Source organism: Camelus ferus, chromosome 8 (genome assembly GCF_009834535.1).
Source record: "Camelus ferus isolate YT-003-E chromosome 8, BCGSAC_Cfer_1.0, whole genome shotgun sequence".
Lineage (NCBI taxonomy): Eukaryota > Metazoa > Chordata > Mammalia > Artiodactyla > Camelidae > Camelus > Camelus ferus.
Window position 1 is genome coordinate 41,006,258 of NC_045703.1, and position 18,696 is coordinate 41,024,953.

The 18,696-nt window shown below is 38.7% G+C and overlaps 1 protein-coding gene and 1 long non-coding RNA gene across 7 annotated transcripts in view; both read left to right on the plus strand.

Moving 5' to 3' along the window:
- Nucleotides 1-18,696, plus strand: part of NKAIN2 (sodium/potassium transporting ATPase interacting 2) — an 854,966-nt gene that overhangs the window by 636,720 nt on the left and 199,550 nt on the right. The gene's annotated exons all lie outside the window — the stretch shown is intronic.
- LOC116665372 lies at nt 1,764-17,215 on the plus strand. Its single transcript, XR_004321964.1, has 4 exons — nt 1,764-1,774; nt 3,421-3,425; nt 10,622-10,629; nt 13,643-17,215. It is a non-coding gene; the product is annotated as an uncharacterized LOC116665372 (long non-coding RNA).

Genomic DNA, 18,696 nt, shown 5'->3' on the forward strand with positions numbered 1-18,696 from the left:
GAGCCATTTATTTAGGTCAGTGAAAAACCACAAATTTCTTTTTGATAATGTCACAGATCTCCTAATGTTTCTTGGATTCAGCATTATTCTTATATGAAATTTGCAATGAAAGTCTCAAAATGAACCATCAGAGGTTCATGATGCTAGCCATGTGATACTTCCTCTTTCTTAAGGAAGCAGAGGATATTATTAACATATTTGCCATGTTTCCTAAGCAAAATATGCCAAAGAATTGATCCAGTCCAGTATGTATTATATCTGTGGAATCACTTGTTAGGGAATAATATAGAAATAATCTCATCCTTGAAATAGTTTATTTGTATAGGGCTCTTACTAACTTATCCTATTATCATGTGTGGCCTGCTAAATATATTAGGAAGAAAAATATGTCTTGGAATTACCAATAAAGTAACAGTAACAGGAAGCAGTAACAGGACTGGATTGGGCAGGGAATGTAATTATGTTCTTCCAGTGGCGTATGATCATCACCCTAGAAAATACTGAAATGATCGTATCTTGCCTTCCCTTTTACTGAAAAGGAAATGATGAATATTCCAGAAATGTAGCCACAAAACTCAGGTGCCCCCTCTGTCTTCATCCAGCCCTTATTGCTGAAGAAGAAAGCCAAGATCCTTCAGGCAATCGAAGATTGTCACTGGTGACCATTTTAGACGATGGGTCCATCCAAAGTCTGACTGAAGGTGAGGAGGTGGAGTCAGGAGCCCCAGGCCACTCTTTCAAGCAGCTTTGCTGTGTTGTAGCTGGAAGAAGATATTAGGACAAAGGTGGCTTTTAAAATTTGTGTATTTTGAAATAATTTTAGGCTTAGAGAAGAATTACAAAATAGTACAGAGTTCCCATACGCCCTTCATCCATCTCCCTCTTATGTTAATATCTGATAGAACTAGAGAGCATCCCTCAGTTTGGGTTTGTTTGCTGTTTTCTCATTAGATTGAGGGTGTGTATTATTGAAAAGGGTACCACAAAGATGATATGCCCTTCTCAGAGCTTCTAATCAGGGAATACATGATGTTGAACTTTATTTCTGGTTATTCTGACCATGATTACTCGGCTAAGGTGGTGTCTTCGCCACGGCCTTCCTCTGTAACGTTACTATTTTTTGCTTTGTAATTACTGAATGTTTTGGGGGAGACACTTTGGGAACCATGCAGGGATGCTGTTTCTCCTTAAACGTTTGTGTGTAAGTTTTAGCCTCATCGGTGGATCTTGCCTGTGACAAATATTACTGAAGAGTCCTAGTGGTACTTTTTGTTTTCCTCATTCATCCTACATTTATTACTTGGAATTCTTCCGTAGGAAAGAGATGTCACTTCCCATTTACCCAGGTAGCTCATTAGTTACTCCAGTATTTATATATATCAGTATGAACTCCAGAGTATTGACTGTATTCTTTGGCTTATAATCCAATCCTGTCATTTATTCTGTTACCCCCTTTGTTTTTACTTTAGCCATTGAAGGCTTTTTCAGGTTGCCTCTTAGGACTTTTTCATTTGTCCCAATCCTTTTCATTTTTCTTTTCTTTTTAAAATTTATTTTCTTTTCTGTGTGTGTGTGTGTGTGTGTGTGTGTGTACGTGTGTACTTGTATATGTGTACATTTACTCATCTTCTGGCACCACACGATGTTCAGCCTGTATTTTCACTAATTTAGGCCTATGATTAACCAGTTCTCCAAGGAGCTCCAGTTCTTTTTATTGAAGAATGGTATTGAGAAAATACTGTCTGGCCCTAGGTGTGCTCATTGTTACTGGAGTGTCATTGCTTCTAGCCTCAAGGATGACTTTTAAGATGAAAGATAAAAGAGTTTTTATATGTATCTTTTTGATCCAAAAGCAAGCAAGAAATTGACTATGCAGGACTGGTAATACTTTTAGGAACAAAGTCCTTGAGAAGGAAATGGTGATGAGCTTCAGAGCATAGGTGGAGGGGTTGGCCTTTGATAGAAACTGGGACACTATTCATTGTAAAGAATAGAAGAGAGAACATGGGTTCAGATTCAAATAGATTTTTATTTTGGTAGAAAATAAGAAAATTCCTATTTCCTGGTGTTGCTAGTGATGTATTGGGCAAGATCTTTAGTTAAAAGTAAAGGAGGACACAAATGAACTTATTTACAAAGCATAAACAGACTCACAGACATGGAAAATAAACTTATGGTTTCCAGAGTAGGGGAAGGGGGTGGGAAGGGATAGACTGGGAGTTTGAGATTTGCAGATATATATAAAATAGATATATATATATATATATTTGAGATTTGAGATATATATATATATAAAATAAACAAGTTTCTATTGTTTAGCACAGGGAATTGTTATATTCAATACCTTGTAATGGCCTATAATGAAAAAGAATATGAAAAGGAATATATGTATGTACATGTATGACTGAAACATTATGCTGTACACCAGAAATTGGCACAATATTGTAAACTGACTACTTCAATAAAAAAAAAAGTAAAGTAGGAAGTGATGGAAGATTGAGGAGAGAGAAGGTGCTGGAGAACATGAAATCTAATATATTAAATAATTAAAGTAGAATTGCAGAGCATCGTGGATTGCCATTTTGGGATTTGTGCATGAATATAAAATGTCACAGCATGGTTGTCTGATGCAGGCATGGAGTCAGCAGATAAATTTGATTAACCTAGAACTGAGCTTTTTCCAGGTGACTATAATTGAAAGGGAAGTGGGCAAAGGAGGTGAAGGTTTTTGTAAGTCAGTGTTCCAGTGTTGTAATGGTGAGCCATGGCATTAAACTAGATAAGGGAATAAAAAGGATAAAATGATGTTAGTGTTATCAGTCTGTTGTCATGGGAAAAAAAATTAGTTTTGTTTATAGCTATGAATTCATTTACATAATTTAGTTGATGACTGTGTAACTGAAATATGTATCAGGATCTTTCCTTTCTTTTTAAATAGAGTCCACACCAGCAGTGCTACCATCCTCTCTAAGACTTTATCCCTTGACCTTGTCAGTCGACCTCCTATCTCTTATCCGTCTTAGTCTTTGAGTCTTTTTTTCTCATCATCCTCCTTTTCTACCAAATCTCGGCATTACAAGACCATTTCTCCAGTGAGAACACAATCATTTCCTGAACAGTTAAAGCACACACAAAAAGATACTGCTTTCAAAGTCACAGACATCTCACCCAAGTTTCTGTCAGGTGACACGATATTTAGCTTGGGAATCACAGTGCTCTTCCACAAGGTCACTACAATAACAAACCTGAGAATTACTGACAGCATCATTGCCAATATTCTATCTGAAAGCATTTCCTCCATCCCAATCAAGGTCATATACATGAAGCCAGAAAAATAAAAATAAAACCTATTCTGTAGGAGACTCCATTAACTGATCTGAAAACAAATTGATGAGAGGATGTGGTTTAATTTTTCACTAGTCAGAGTCATTACTTTGTGAGACATGTTTGGTCACCTTTGATGTGTCAGCTAAATGGCTGTTTCTAAAATTACCTTGACCATTATTCATGAGAGTGTTGGTAATTACTCAGTGGTTAATGAAGTTGGTTTCCAGTTGACGGTCGTTAGAAACTGAGCGTGACCCGTTGCACAACAGAAGTCTCAGATACGCCCAGCCTCTGCTCACTGGACTCGGTTCTGACCCGAAAACACTATTAATAGCTCTGAAGAGAGAACGTTTGCTAAAATAAACATTGGTGTGCAGAAGCTTCAATTTCAGTTGTTTACTATTGATACTACTGGTATTATTCTCACGTTCTCTCTTTGCTCTAAATCCTATATGTACTTTAGGGTATGCAGTAGTTTTATATCTGCCCCTCTCATCTGAACTTCAAAGTCTGTGAGGGTGGAGACTTCCTTGGATTCTAGAGTCTGGGTAATGCTGGATGCACAGCAGCCACTTAAATTGGAATAAGGCAGGCAAGCACTTCTCTCATATCCGAAGTTAGAGGAGCTGGGGCACTCTTAAGCTCAGGTGCTTTAAATCTAAGTCACTCAACAACTCATACCATTTCTTTCTACACACAACTAGGTGCACATAGGGTCACAGTATTTTAGATGCAGAAGAAACATCAAAGCCCATCTATCCTGGCATATTCTTTTACATAAAGGAATAAAAAATTATCCAAAAGAGTTAAATGAGTTTCCCAATATTACACAGCTAGTGTAATCAAGCCAGTGAAGCCACTGAGCTGACTATATAGGAGAAAAATACTGATGCTCACTTGGCCAACAAAAAGCAGATTTTGAAAAAAAAAATTACTTATTTCCCAATCGATAGCTCAGACCTTAACATCTCAGTGGTTTAAGGTTAGGCATCATACTGAGTCCCAGAATGTATTTACAAAACTAGGAATCCCTAACAATTTAAAAGAGATGCTACTTTGGTGCCATTATTTGCATAATTTTATATTTCATTGTCATTTACTTCAAACTTCTCAAAGACTGTGCTTTAGAAGGAGAAGAGAAAGATAAAAAAAAAAAGAAAACAACAAAACCCTGTTTCTTTCCTCTCCTTGATTGAAAGACAAAAACAAAAAGTTTCCTATGCAATTTTTTTTTAAGGAAACAAGAATGTCTATAGAGTTCCAAGTCCTTTCTTTGTGCTCAAAAATGTTTAATAACAAGTGGAAGAGAAATTTCAAAATCAGAATTCCTTTGGCAAAATATCTTGAAATTCAACATGAGTCTTTGGGCAGAACCTCAAGTGATTTCAGATTTGTTTTCAGAATTTAGTCCAGGATTCTGTTATGATCCCTAAATTATAACAAGAGGGACAGAACTAATGTTTATTGAATTTCTACTATGTGCCAAACACTTGGGGGTTTTATAAACTTACCTCACTTGATCCTCACAGAAATCCAATGAAGAATATATTCTGGAACATTAGCCCTGTTTTTCAGCTGTGTTTACATCAGAGACGTGGCTTGACTAATGCCATACGTAAAGCAGGATTGAATTTAATCATTAGTCTGTCCAACTGCAAAGGTTTTACCTGGTAGAAAGTATTTAGATTCAGCAAACACTGTTTTCCTGCGGGAGCCTGGGGAGGAGGCATAACTTGACAGGTGCTTCTTAAAACACTATTTCATTAAATCACCAGAATCCCATCTTCTCTGTCAGATATTTAATAAATACACTGATATTTCTTTGTGAGACTGGAGTGTGCCATTCTACCAGAGGAAAATGGAAAGATAAGTGTTCTCCTTTATGCCAATGACAAAATTTTACTATCATGAGCCAAGAGGATTCCCCAGAGACAGGTCATCTTGGTGTATCGCTATAGGCAGAAATAATAGCTCAACTTTAGTCATGTCAAAAACTACAATTATTGTCTTTGCTAAACTCTCTTCAGAATTCAGTTGGTCAGTACCAAATCACTCTATCAAGCTTGTGAACTCATTCTCTTCCCCGGGGGTACATTTCATGGCTAACTCCTCCCGGCAGGCCCACCAAGAAGCAGTGCTGCTCTAAATCAGACGTTGCATCGAAGCCCGGCAGCAGCTTTTCTGCTGCTGGTGTGGGGGACCCTTCTCCCAGCGTGAAGCGGCTTTGAGCCAGGAGCGTTTCTGCCGTGTTCTCTGATGTGAGTGTGGTGTTCCAGTCAAATGTTTATCTAAGGGCCCAAACCAATCTAAACTTTCTCCTGGAGAAGGACCCTAGGCTGACTCCAAGTAGCCTGGCTCTCTGTGCTTCTGCACAGGGGACCACCAGAATTGAAAACTCTCCTTGACTTACTCTGAGTCAGTATTTTTTCCGTGCAGCCCAGATCTTGTGTGGAACGGTAAACTTACTTTCCGTAGCTGGTGCTAGCTTTTCCTCATGAGCCTCACCATAGTGGGAAGAAAAGACACATTGCAAAATTGGCAGTGAACGGTATCCATTTTTGGTTAACAAGGGTTTAAATTTGGTACAATGTTTGCCAATTCAAAGTTCAACTCAAGACTGGCACTATTTCTCCTCTCTTCTTCCCACTTCCCAAGATGATTTCTGCACTTTAGGGAGAAACAGTACAAAGCTCTTAGGCATAGAGGCAGGCGAGTGGAGAGTCTCTGGTTTTGCCCTGGTCTGTGTGCTGGTCTGCTCTGTAAGGCGGAGGCGTAGTCTTTCTGTGCATCCTGCTGGCCTCTACTTTTGAATCCCTCAGGTTGATGTCATCTCTTCCTTCAGGGACTTTGGCCATCACCTCTTGTTACCTGCACACAGTAGGTCTGATTCTTATTCGGCTCCTTGGACATCCCACAGTGAAACCTTCGGACTTGGGGTGACTTCTCTTGTGAAACCCCTATCATGTTCCCCACCTGGAATCCCAGTTTCTTTCTAGGGATTTTTTTTTAGGGGGGAGGGAGGCTACAGAGGAACCTCTAGATCACTTCCACACTGTACACAAGCTGTTGGTGCAGGCTACCTCGGGTGGCATGGTACTTAGTCTCCAGATGCCAAAGAGAATAAGATGAAAGTTCCTCCTGCTTTTAGCTTTCTGTTAAGCCAGTCACACAGCTAAGCCTCTGGGACTGTGGACACTGCTGCCTGTGTCTCTCCTGCCTGTGTCTTACAGTCCCCAGAGCTGAAGAAGTGGACCTCCCCGCCTATACTATGTGACAAGGACTTAACCAAGGTTCTATCTACCTCTGACAGGCAATAAAATTCTATGATATGCTCTCTGCCTCTGCCATGTAAAATTCTACCATGTGGTTAGCTCTTAATGTAGAAACAGATGGTGAAAAAAATAGAAAATCATATTCTCTTTCCCTTGATCATGGATTTTAAAGCCATGTATTCCTGTAACTCAGGAATTCTCTTCTGTGTATCTAACTCATAGTTCCATCTCTTTGTTCTCCTTTGTGTTTTTGTTTCAAGTAGCCTTATTTTCCCAAAGGCAAATGAATGATCCTTGTTTAATAGAAGGCAAATAAGTTTAAAAACAAAAAATATATTAAGGTGTTTAGTCAGGGAGGGTATAACTCAGTGGTAGAGTGTGTGCTTAGGAAGTACAATGTACTGGGTTCAATCCCCAGTAGCTCCATTAAAGAAAGAAGGAAGGAAAGAGAGAAAGAGAGAAAGATTACCTCCCCTCAAAAATGTTTCTAATAAATAAATAAATTTTTTAAAGGTGTTTAAAAATGTTACACTAGATAATTCAGAAAAAACCTATCTAAACTGCTTTCCAAATTATGAAATTATACGGACCAATCTGCTGTCACTAAAGGAACAAAAGGAAATAAGAAACACAAATTATCTCCTACTTAGGTCCTTTTAAAAGCAGACCAAGAAATTACTTATCAAAGTTAACTAAAGGTTGTGTCACCATACCTCCAGACTTTTATCTATGTGATAAGTTAAATCATCAGCTAGTTAAATCGCATACTGTTTGACCTTTAGTGAGTTGTTTAACTGGTGCTCTTGACTTTTATCAGTAGGAAAGTCATAAACAGACTTTTTACAATTTTGCTTCTGTTGTTTCATCCATTATATTATTGAGTTTGCTATGTGAACGTGTAGAATCTAATAATAGGAAAACATCTGTATCTTTTGAGAAATTAGTTTACTTTTACCTGACTTTCTCCTCGTTCTGTTAATGAGTCTGTGTATTACTTCCTATTTCCACTTTTCTCTTGACTTGCAGGAAACTCAAAGATGAATGTGGCATTTAATCATTCCATATTTTTTCCTTAGGAAGACCTATTAACATTATTCCATAAACGTTCTTCTTAGCCATTGCAAACTCTTGAGGTGTAGGTAGGATATAATGAATGTAAAATTACCTATAAAATGTAAATTTGTGTGTAAAATTAACCTATAAAAAACTCCAGGAGATATGTATTATATGTTTTACAGAGGAGGAAACTGTAATTTATAAAATTTCATAGCTTGTTAAGATCTTGTCACTGGTAATTGGTAAGGCTGGGTTAAGAATCTGGCTTTCAGACTCTTTATCAAGTGCTCCTGAAGCTCTACCAAGAATGTTTCCATTTTAAAACAAACAAAACTCCACCAAATCTTAACTGTTCAATTTGTAGTGTAAAAAAAAAAATTGAGAAATAATTTTGAAAACGTGCTTATAAATGTTTGAAAAATCATATTCTTTTTTCTTTACCCTTATTTCAAAGTAACTTTCATGATGTAAAGCTTCAGACACAGATACCACATGCATATTATTGACAATTTAAGATGGAGAAGATTCATACATAACATTAATATAGGCAAATGTTGATGACTTTTCTTGTGTTGGCATAGATTGTCTCCAGTTAATCACGGTGACAGCAGTCCCATTACAGAGGAAAGCCTCTACAACGTGTTTCATAGAACAGTACAGAATGGAAATGTAGACTTAACATTTGAAACTTTAATATCCAGAGTACAAAGAGGTAGAGATTTTTTTCTAAAGATGGCTTGCCTTTCCCTAGGAAAATCTCCTGTGGTTACATTTTGCTTTAGAGTCCCACACTAAAAAGGCACAATTTTCCTTTATCAAGGTAACCCTACTTTTCCAATTGTGTCTGTGCACAAAGGCTCCCTTTTGATTCCAGTAATTGTGCTGATTAAGGAAAGCAAAACAAAACAAAACAAAAGGCCCAAACTTCTATCAACTGAGTTTTTTAAACAAATTCTAACTATCCCTACAGACAATATGAACCTTGATAGGAAAAGAGAGAAGAATTAAGTAGCACTCTCAGTGACGAGTTCCCACCGTGGGACTTTCTGCAGGATCCTGTGTAATCTGAGCTTTTTAATGTTTATTTTGCTTCTCCTCTGAGATAATCCTGCTCTATTTGAGGTCAGACATAAAGCCTAATTTATGATGCCTGACTGCTTTAAGAAAACTAAAAGCTTCCTACATAGTTCTTTTATGTACGATTGTTTAAGGAAAAGGCTTTCTTATTAGAAACGCTTTTCCCTCCATTATTAACAGTGTATCCCTTTGACTTAATACTACTAGATTTCTAAAGTGACTTGTTCTGATGAAAAATGAAGGTGCTGTGATTTTAAATTATCATAGAAATGTGAGTTTAAGTATTAGTAATTATCCCAAATTTGCACATGACCTAGTAACTCACACATTACATGACATAGAATGCATTGCTTTTTAGATCAAACAAAAAAGTCAGTGTAGTATCCTTGTGCTTCAGAATCCATTAACTCCATTAGCTCTTCTATCCCAGGAGAATGTAGTCTAAATCCAAATCTTTCTCCATGCAGTTTATGATGGTGATGGGGTCTGGGTGGGGGAAAAGCAACAGATGATGATGCTACTTAAAGATAGCCATACATATTGCTTTTATGTCTTTGCATCAGGTTCGTCCTGTTCATGATTTTGGTGCATTTCTCATGGGTCCCACGAACGTATTCAGACCACCGTGGGCATGAAATCCAAAATCTAGATGTAACAGAAGATCCTTGGTTGAAAAGATATATATAAGCTGAGGCTCATAGCAACATTTAAAATTCCAAATTAGTCACCTCACCTCCAGACTCTTCTTTCTACTCCATTTTCCCCCCACATTGGCCTTCCTTCCCTTTAAAAAGTCTAGTCTTCTGGCTTTCTAAGTTGATATCCCTATTAAACCAGGAAAATAATTACTTTGATTGTAATTCATGTTGATGGGACAACTCACCCAGATATTTACATTTTTATTCCTTTAAGCTCTCTTTGTGGAATGAAAGACCTGGTCTCTTGTTCAAGATATCCTAAGTGGTGGTGGGCAGGAACTGGAGAACTTTCTGGTTGTCTCAAAAATTGTGCTAGGGTGTAAACTTGCTGGCTGGGGATGGTTCTGTTTCATCAGGTAAGGTCCTTAAGTGAAACTGGCTCAAAAAGGCAGCGGGTGCCAGGTACAGATTCTTTTCCTTATTTCTCTCCCTAGCTTAACACATATTTACTGGCTTAATATTTATTGAGCTGATTTGAATCAGAAAGTACCAAAGTAGAGTGGAGGATGGCTGACTATGGCAATGACCAATACAAATTTAGTCTCTGCCTTCATGGATTTTATACAAAATCTTATGCAGAGAATAAATAATGACAAATATGATGAGTGATATGAAAAAAAAAAAAAGCAGGTGTTACGGGAGTGTATAGCAGGGCCTCTAGCCTAGGGTTGCGTGGTCATAAATAAATGTTGTCCCAAAGACGTGACACACTGAAACTAAGATGACTCTCAGGTGCTGTCTCAACTAACCCCTTCTCAACATGATCGTGCTGAGATTGTCCCTAGGATTGTTTACAGATAGCCCAACTTTCTCTCCTTCAGGGCACATGAGAGGGCTGTACTTCCTCTCGGAGCTAGATGGGGTGATATGATTCTGTTAGGCCAATAAAATGTGAGGGAAAATGACATAGATCAGCTCCAGGCAGAAGCTTTAATGGTTGGCAAATGCTTTGTCACATTCTTTCTTCCTCCAACCTTGTTACCATGGAGTGGATACCAAGTCCTGGGTCTTCCTGGGTTTTGGTGTGAGGACAATGCCAATTTGGAGCAGAGCCCCCAGCTAGCCTATGACGGACAGGAAACAGGAGTGAGTAATAAACCTTTGTTGCCTTAAGCCACCGAGATAATAAGGCTGTCTGTTACCACAACATAACCTAGCCCAGTCTGACTGATACATCTGCCCACATTTCAGTGTGTGCTGTCTCAAGTCCTCTAGCTCAGCACCAGTACCCAGTCAAAGGACCTTTAGGTCAGAAGTTGAGATTAATGACTATATATGGTTTTACAAACGTGGCATTGTGTTTTTGAGTATTGTATTATTTACTAGCAGGGCAATATATCATCATCATTAAAAGCATGAACTCTTTGCCATTGTGAATTTGAATCCTGAATCTCATACTTGTTAGCTGTGTGGCCTTGGTAAAGTTATATAACTTCTCTGTGTCTCAGTTTCCTCATGTTTAAAATGAATATAACAATGAGGCCACCCATGTGTATGTTACAAGGATTAAATGAGAACAAGGCTTGGCACATAGTAATCACAATATAAGAGTTGGCTATTATTGTTGTAACACTAAATTCATATGAAAAAAAATCTCACCTTCAAATTCAGAGGTGTAAACTATAGTGATTTTTGGTTTTTATCACATCATATCTCAAAGGAAACACTGGAATAGTCTACGCAGTATTGTTCTTTCTTGGAATCAAGACCTGAAAAATGACATAGAATGTGTATATCATTTAATGCCAGGATCATTTGAAACTTTCCACGTCCTGAATGTGACTCTGCTTTTTAGAAGATGCCTCAGAAGTAGGCAGATGATTAAGGAGGCATCAGGCAGACCCAGCAACCTTCTAGACCCAGAGGTGATGCGAAGGCAAGAATTTCTAGGCAGGTCACCTAGAAGCAGAGGCTAAATTATCTGTTGTGCCCTCATCAGCCTTGATGTGAGTCATTGTCTTGCTTCGGGGCACAGAGCAACATTGACGCAAGCAGAGTGATGACTGGAGGAAAGTCTGGAGCAAGACAAACTACGCTACCCTAGGAGAGACCTTAGGACCCCAGATGCCTGCAATACAAGAAGCTGTTGGGGGCCCAAATCTGTAACTGAAATAATCAGTTTTAACAGATTTTCCTTCAGCAGTTTAGCCAACATATCTATAGAGTGTATATAAATATCCCACAGCCATTCATCATTTCTTTCCGGTGACATTTGCAATCTCATGTTTTACGCAGCCAGCTATTATGTTAAACCTGGCCAATTTTGCGTTTAGGCGGCATTGTGAAGTGTCGCAGCATTTGATGTAATGGCATGATTGTAAATTGCAATCTGGTCTGCGGGAAAAAAAAAATTTAAAAAACATTAAATTTGTTTTTGTTGTTTAGCTGTGTGTCTCTCTCTCCTCTCCCTCTCTCTCTTTGTCTCCCTCTGTCTCAGTACAATTCTCTATGTAACAAGGCTTAATGAGAGAAGGATCACAGTGGTTAAGATGTACTATTTTTTATTTTTCTTAATCTCTAGCTGGAAAAAAAAAAAGTAAGATTTACCCCACAAGCTAGAGCAAGTGGGAGGCAGTTTTTGTGTAAAGCCGTTGCATTATTTTAACGCTAAATGTATTCTGAAAGGAGACAAGTCTTACATTATTTTCTGCTGAAATAGCCCATGTTTTTAAAAATATACTGGGTGCCTCTTTTGTACTTTGGACTATTAACAACAAGCAGATCCATCCGCAGCTGTCAGCTCTCTGGAAAGCAGTCAACAAATTCATGGCCATGAATTCTTCCCATAATAAGTCAAAGTGATGCACATGGCGCCTTCCATTCGAGTGAACGGACCTCAATCTGGGCAGATCTCATATTTTATCTCTGTGCTGTTTTAGTGTCTGCCATTGTAGAGAAATTTGCCATTAAGATTTAAGTCTCTGGGATCTGGTGCCTTTGGGAGTTTTCTGAAAGCTCAGTTCATAGTTATGTAAATGTGTAGTGACTTTTCAAGTTACTTCTGAGAGTCTAACAATCAACATAAATTCCTTTAAATTTCAGCATTTGGAAATACACATAATACTGTGGAATGAATGCTGGATATGCTAAGTCATCAAAAAGAGAAGTTTACCACTGTAGAAAGAGTAAAAAGGTTTTTCCCTCCAGTCTAGTGCCATTGAGACACCATCTCATTCAAATAAAAAATGAAGTGCAAATTCGCCAGTACCTTCAGACCCCCTTAGAGCAACAGTCTCAGCCTGCAATGGAAGAGGCACACATGAAACTGACTTTCCTCCATGGCTTAGTTTAATTCAAACAGAAGAAAATAAATGGGTAGTGTCAAATTATCTGACTGGACTGGATGTTCTCAAACTTTTTTGGTCTCAAGACCTTTTTATCCTCTTAAAAATTATGGAGGACCACAAAGAGCTGTGGTTTTGGTATTGATTACCATATTAAAAATTAAAATGCAGAATGTTTAAAATTTTTATCAATTCATTTTAAAGAATAAAAATAAGCCTATTAGACTTTCTTATAAGAAACATATTTTCATGAAAAATAATTATTATCCAAAGCAAAAAAAAAAAAAAATCATGAAAAGAGTGGCATGGTTTCATCCTTTGCAAATCTCTTTACTGCTTGCTTTAGTAGAAAATTGTTCATTTTAATATCTGCTTCTGCATTTACTCTGTTGCAATATCATATATCAGGTAGTTTTTGCAAGACTCTACTGTCCTTTTAGCAGAGAACAACAACAAAAAAAGGGCAAATGAAGTCTAAGTATTTTAATGAAAATAGTTTTGCAGAAAGGGTCCCTGGATCACACTTTGAGACCTCTACACTAGACTCTAGAGATTTCTAAAAAGATTTGAATCCCTGGATAATTTGTGAACATTAGTATTATTTTGATTAGCTGTAAAATGAGACCTAAAGCAACAGTAGCACTAATCAAGAATAAAATATTTCAAGGTAATCTTTCTATTTTTAAAATAAATTTGCATTCAGTTTTCCACTGCTCCTGTCTTTGTACGTCACCTCTCTGAACCTCCTCTCAGATTGCGTCTGCTCTAGTTCATACCCTCCTCTCACCCTTTGCAGGATAGAAACACGGTTGGCGTATTTATAAGTAGCAAAATGGTTGCAAAAGGGAAAGATGTGCATCTTGTTAGAAACTGATTCTCCACATTAAATATACACGAAGTACACAGGACCCACATGTTTTCATTCCAGTTACTATCTCCCCCAGTTTTCTCATACTGACTCTTATTGCTTACAGACTATACAAGCTTCTCACATTTCACCACCCAAATCTCAACAGTTTATATAAAAGCTCCCACATTTCCCATTTTTCCAACGGTTCCCATAAGAGCAGGAGATTTTTCTGGGATCGGGGGTTGGAGGGTCGCTGAACTCAGGGAGAGTCTCACAGGGCAGTAGAGGCACAAGAGCCAAGGTTCTGACCCTCTGCTTTGCATGTATAGGAACTTGATTTTTTGAGTGCAGGTAGAATTGACCAGACTCAGTGGAATGTTCAATATTAACCTTCCCAAAGAGACTGAACCTACACCAGAATGCCAATGCATTACATTTTACTGAGCAATATGATTTCCAAAGAGACTTCAATCATTGCATTAGCTGGTTCATTCACTCACTTTAATACAATCTCTATGAGATGCCAGCATATAATCAAAGCAAAGGAAATCAGTGGGATTGTCTAAATGGGTGTTTTTTATCAGACTACTGTAATCTGATGTGTCTGTTGCCACTCTAAAAAGATATTGTATCTCAATGTGATTAAGGCCCAGTTTTCCCTGGGTAGTGCTAAAGATTTAATCTTCCTCTTTCAATTCACTTCTCCCTTCATCCTGTGTGAAACCACTTAGAATTCCCTGAATTTATAAGGCTGTTTCATGCCATCCCTGCATCTTTCCAGAGTTTGTTAGACACTGACCTCATATGATTTGCCCTTGCATAGGTTTCCTTTTGGTGGGTGTGGGTGGTGGATGAAGAGGCCTGAGATGAGTGAGACGGGAAATCTTTCTAACAATGGCTGCATCCAGGATTTCCATGGAAGCGTATTAAAAGCTTGATTTCAAAGGGTAAATGCTTCAGATCCCATTCATAGGATAGGATATGTCTCTAACATGTTTTAGCCAATCTTGAATATATTTAATCTCACCAATGAGTGCTTCTGTCTCATATTCCTTACGATAAATAAAACACAGTAAATTCAGCAATAAAAATATATTAGTTCTGCTAAGCCTGTAGTCCTGATCAAGATCTGATTAATGGAAGACTTTCAGTACCACCTCTGGAGTACGGCTTTTCTAATAAAACTCTACCACTGGAGTGAGGATTCTCTCCAATCCTGATTGCCCCCCAACCTGAAACTTAAACCAACCAGCAATTAGTATCAACCTGTCTGTGTGCAAAAATTTTAAAGTAAATTACAGATAAGGCAGCCCAGTTCAAGTCCTACCTCCTCCTATAAAGCATTTTCTTCCCTTTTTCACTCAGCCCCGCCCTACCCCAAGTCCAGTAGAGAGGCAGGTTCCTCTTCCTGGAAAGAGCTCAGTATAGACCTTTATTAGCACTCACCGTTCTGAGTGGGAGCTCTTCATTTTGTCAGTTTGTGCCTCTGTCTCTCTAATTAGCTTGTGGGTAGAGGCAGTGCTGTACTTGCTGTGTTCTGCGGGGGCAGGTAGCAGGTGCTCAGAAACTGTCAAAGGCATGAATCAGTGAATTAATTGCTCTGGGGCTCCTCTTTTTTGACTCAATGAATCCCTTTTTCCTCCTGTTGACACAGTATTTCCTCAGATACATTAATACAATTGATTAGCTGACATCACTGTTGGCTAAAGTGTTTTCCTCAGCAGGATAATAGAATTAAGCAATGGAAGGTTTTGGTGGTCAAAAATGGCTGTGAAACCCTGAGTTAAAGTTTTACAAGACTCTTTACTGCAGGACTTCTTAGGATATAATGCACTAATATGTATTTGAAATCTTTTCATAGATAGTTTATCTACTGCTTATTCCCCGCCCCTTCTCCTACTCACTCCACCCTTGCAATTTGGTTTCCGATTCCCTCATTTGATTTAATCTTCTGTTTTGGGAGTGATCGGTGACCACCACTGCCAAGACCAGTGACATTTTCCTAATCTTCATCCTCCTACAGCACTTGTTGTTGAAACACTCACCCTGTGTGTTTTTTCTCTCTTGATTCTTATACTATGCTGGTTCTTTTGTTACCTTTCAGGACTGTTTGCTGTGTGTTCAATGGATTCTTGTCTTTCTCCCAGCATACGAGCATTTTCTCCTTTCTTCTCCTGTACCTTTTCTTTCAGCAATGTGTAGTGATTTTTCAATACAGCACCATTTGCTGAGGACCTACTGCGTGCCAGTCACTGGATACAGTGATTAAACAGAATGTTACCCAACCATGGCAGACTCACAGTGACTGAAAGTAAACAATCACTGAATTCCACTTGGTATCTGTAGTAAAGGAATATATATATATATATATATCCCACGAAGTGTGGAGGAGGTACAGGGAAGTAATGGCTCACCTGGTGCCTGCAGGGGATGGGTGTAGCAGGGGTAGAAAAAGAGCAGTTCAAAGTGAAGAATGTCCAGGGAAAGTTTCCCAAAAGATCACCAAGAAATGAGTCAAAGTTCAAACTTCATAATGTGGCTGTGCAAGAGGAATGGAGTCTAGAATCTAACTGTGTCTCTCTGTCCCATTCCTGTCTCAAAAGACAGGCCCCTCAAGTATTACTGAATCAAGCCTCAGTCTGCTCACCCTCGCACAGTAAAGCCAATCTACTGAAACCAGGTTGTGGCGATGGAAAGTGTAGTTTATTGTAAGGGGTCATATAAGTGGTCTGGGACAGCCAGTGCTGAAAAAGCCTGAGCTCCCTGAAGGGTTTCAGGAAAGCATTTTTAAAGGTCGGGTGAGGGAGGGGCATTGCAGGGTGTGTGATCATCTTCTGCACAGTTCTCTGATTGGTTGGTGGCGAGGTAACAGGGCAGTGTCACAGGGGTCATATCAATCCTTGGACTCCAGGAAGCCTGGGGGCTCTGTGCTCATGGTCATCGAGTTGTTAACATTTTCCACTTGGTGGAGGGTTTCGCATCTGTAAAACAAGCCAGGAATTGTGCATCAGATACTATTATCTCGGTACTTCAGAGAGGAGATAAAGCAGAGACCATGGCAGGAGGGTCTGCCCCAAAAGCCCCCCCCCCCCGATCCTGCTTTGTTACATAAGGATGTGCCACAGAGACGCAGTCCCAGCTGAGGTGTTTACCCAGTGACATTCTCCTTATTTACCTTGTGGCCTGAACTTTCTGGCTCTCAGGATATACATTTAGACTTTCTTATGTTGGCAGCTTTCCATCCTCCTTGCCAGGATGAGCTTTATTGGAACCAAACAGTATCAGATAGCGGAGGCAACTCTTGATCTCACAAAGACTAAATGACCACTCTAACTTTGGAAACAAAAATAGTTGGAGAAATCTAGAAAATGAAGGTTTAGTTTTTCAAATCAGATTTCTGATCCCAAATTAGGGACCAGAATAAGGGAAATGGAATAGAGAAGGCAAAATATTTAAACCCTTCATCTTCCATAAGTGGAGTGCTTAAGTTATTGTTTGGCTTTCAAATTTTAGAATTAAATAAATATGGATTTAAGAAGATTCATGAACAAAACAAGTTTATAACTAGTAATTTTAAAATGACCATCTACTTTTCCATATCATTGCAGAACAGATAGAAAATAAAACTCTTTTCTTTATAAAAAGACAAAAATAGGGGGGAAAAGGCACTAAAACATGCTTTAAAGCACAAAACAAAGAAGGACAGTCAGATCATATTTTTACAGTAAGCATAAGCAATTTAAACTTCTTTATGAGAGGGTAAGAAATCTCAGATTTTAACATTTTGGTTTTAATCCAGTCTATTCTTTACAAGAGATATAATAAATAAAAATACATACAAGTTCTATATACAACATAGGAAATTGTATTTCAAAGAAACATGAACAAAAAGGGGCTAGGAAAAGTCCTATCTAACAACAAAGAATTTAAGACCTAAAGATTTTATATTTTAAAACCTCAATAGCATGGTATAGTCACAAAGAGGTGAAACAATATATTGCACGGGCTTTTACTCTTGCCGTAATATTGTTTGGGAAGTTCTAGCCCCAGCGTATGCCCTTCCTCAGTGTTTCCTGTTGGAGTTGGAACCAAGATCTAAAAGACCAGAAGGATATCTTACCCCGTTATTTCTCCCGTGTTCCATGCACTGAGACCTATGATTCCCTCTTTCCTGACTTTCCGCGATTCACTTCCCGCTTCTGCCCTCTTGTCAAAATGTTGAAACTGACTCCTCATATCTCACCTTTTTTTCTGGGCTTTTGAAATGGCCTTCTTCCCTCTAGCCTTATCTCCATCTAACTGCTAATGTAAATTCTTGACAAAGTAATACTTCTCAAAGGCAAAGCTGTTCATAGTTTTCTTCCTGTTTTTAATCTTTTTATTGCTTCGTGGCAAGGAAATTTTAAGGTTGATTTTAAGACAGAACAACCCAGTGGGATCCCTGTCAGATCTGAAGCTGAGGCCTGGCATGACATAGACAAGTACCCAGCATCATGTAACAAATACCAAATCTGCAGACGACAGACCGCACAGTGTGAGATTCATGGATGTTGCAGTGATGTTAACTTCTCCTTCTAGATAAAGTGCGCCACTCAGATCCTTCTGTCAGTGCAGCTAACTTTATTCAGAGCCAGGCTGGGTGGAAAAGCCACTTGTGCCTTCCAGCTTGGATAACAAAGGGGTCGAGGCCTATTTGCTCTGCTAACGGAGGCTTTTCCACTTGTGTGCAGTTAGATATAACCAGAAGCAGTTCCTTCAGCTTGGGTATAAATTGGAAACGCTCCATGCATTGGCATGAACAATCTTAGGCATTGAGGGCAATTTAAAAAAGCGAGCGAGAGAGAGGCGAAAAATCAAGTAGCAGATGTCAAACCAGAGACGGCACGTCGAGCAGGCAGCTGCGGGGCAGCTGCTTTCTGTCTGGAGAGCCCTTTGGAAGTGCTTTTGAGGTTCTTCAAATATTTGATTAGGATTTCATGGATGTTGATGCCATATAAGGAGCTTTAACATTTTAGTGTTCTGTTTCAAGTTTGTGTTTTTTTTTTAATTCTGCTAAAACAAAATAAAACTGTGGTTTAAAAAATATACTGGTGAAAATGGAAAATTTATGGGCTTTAGAGTCTGACTGACCT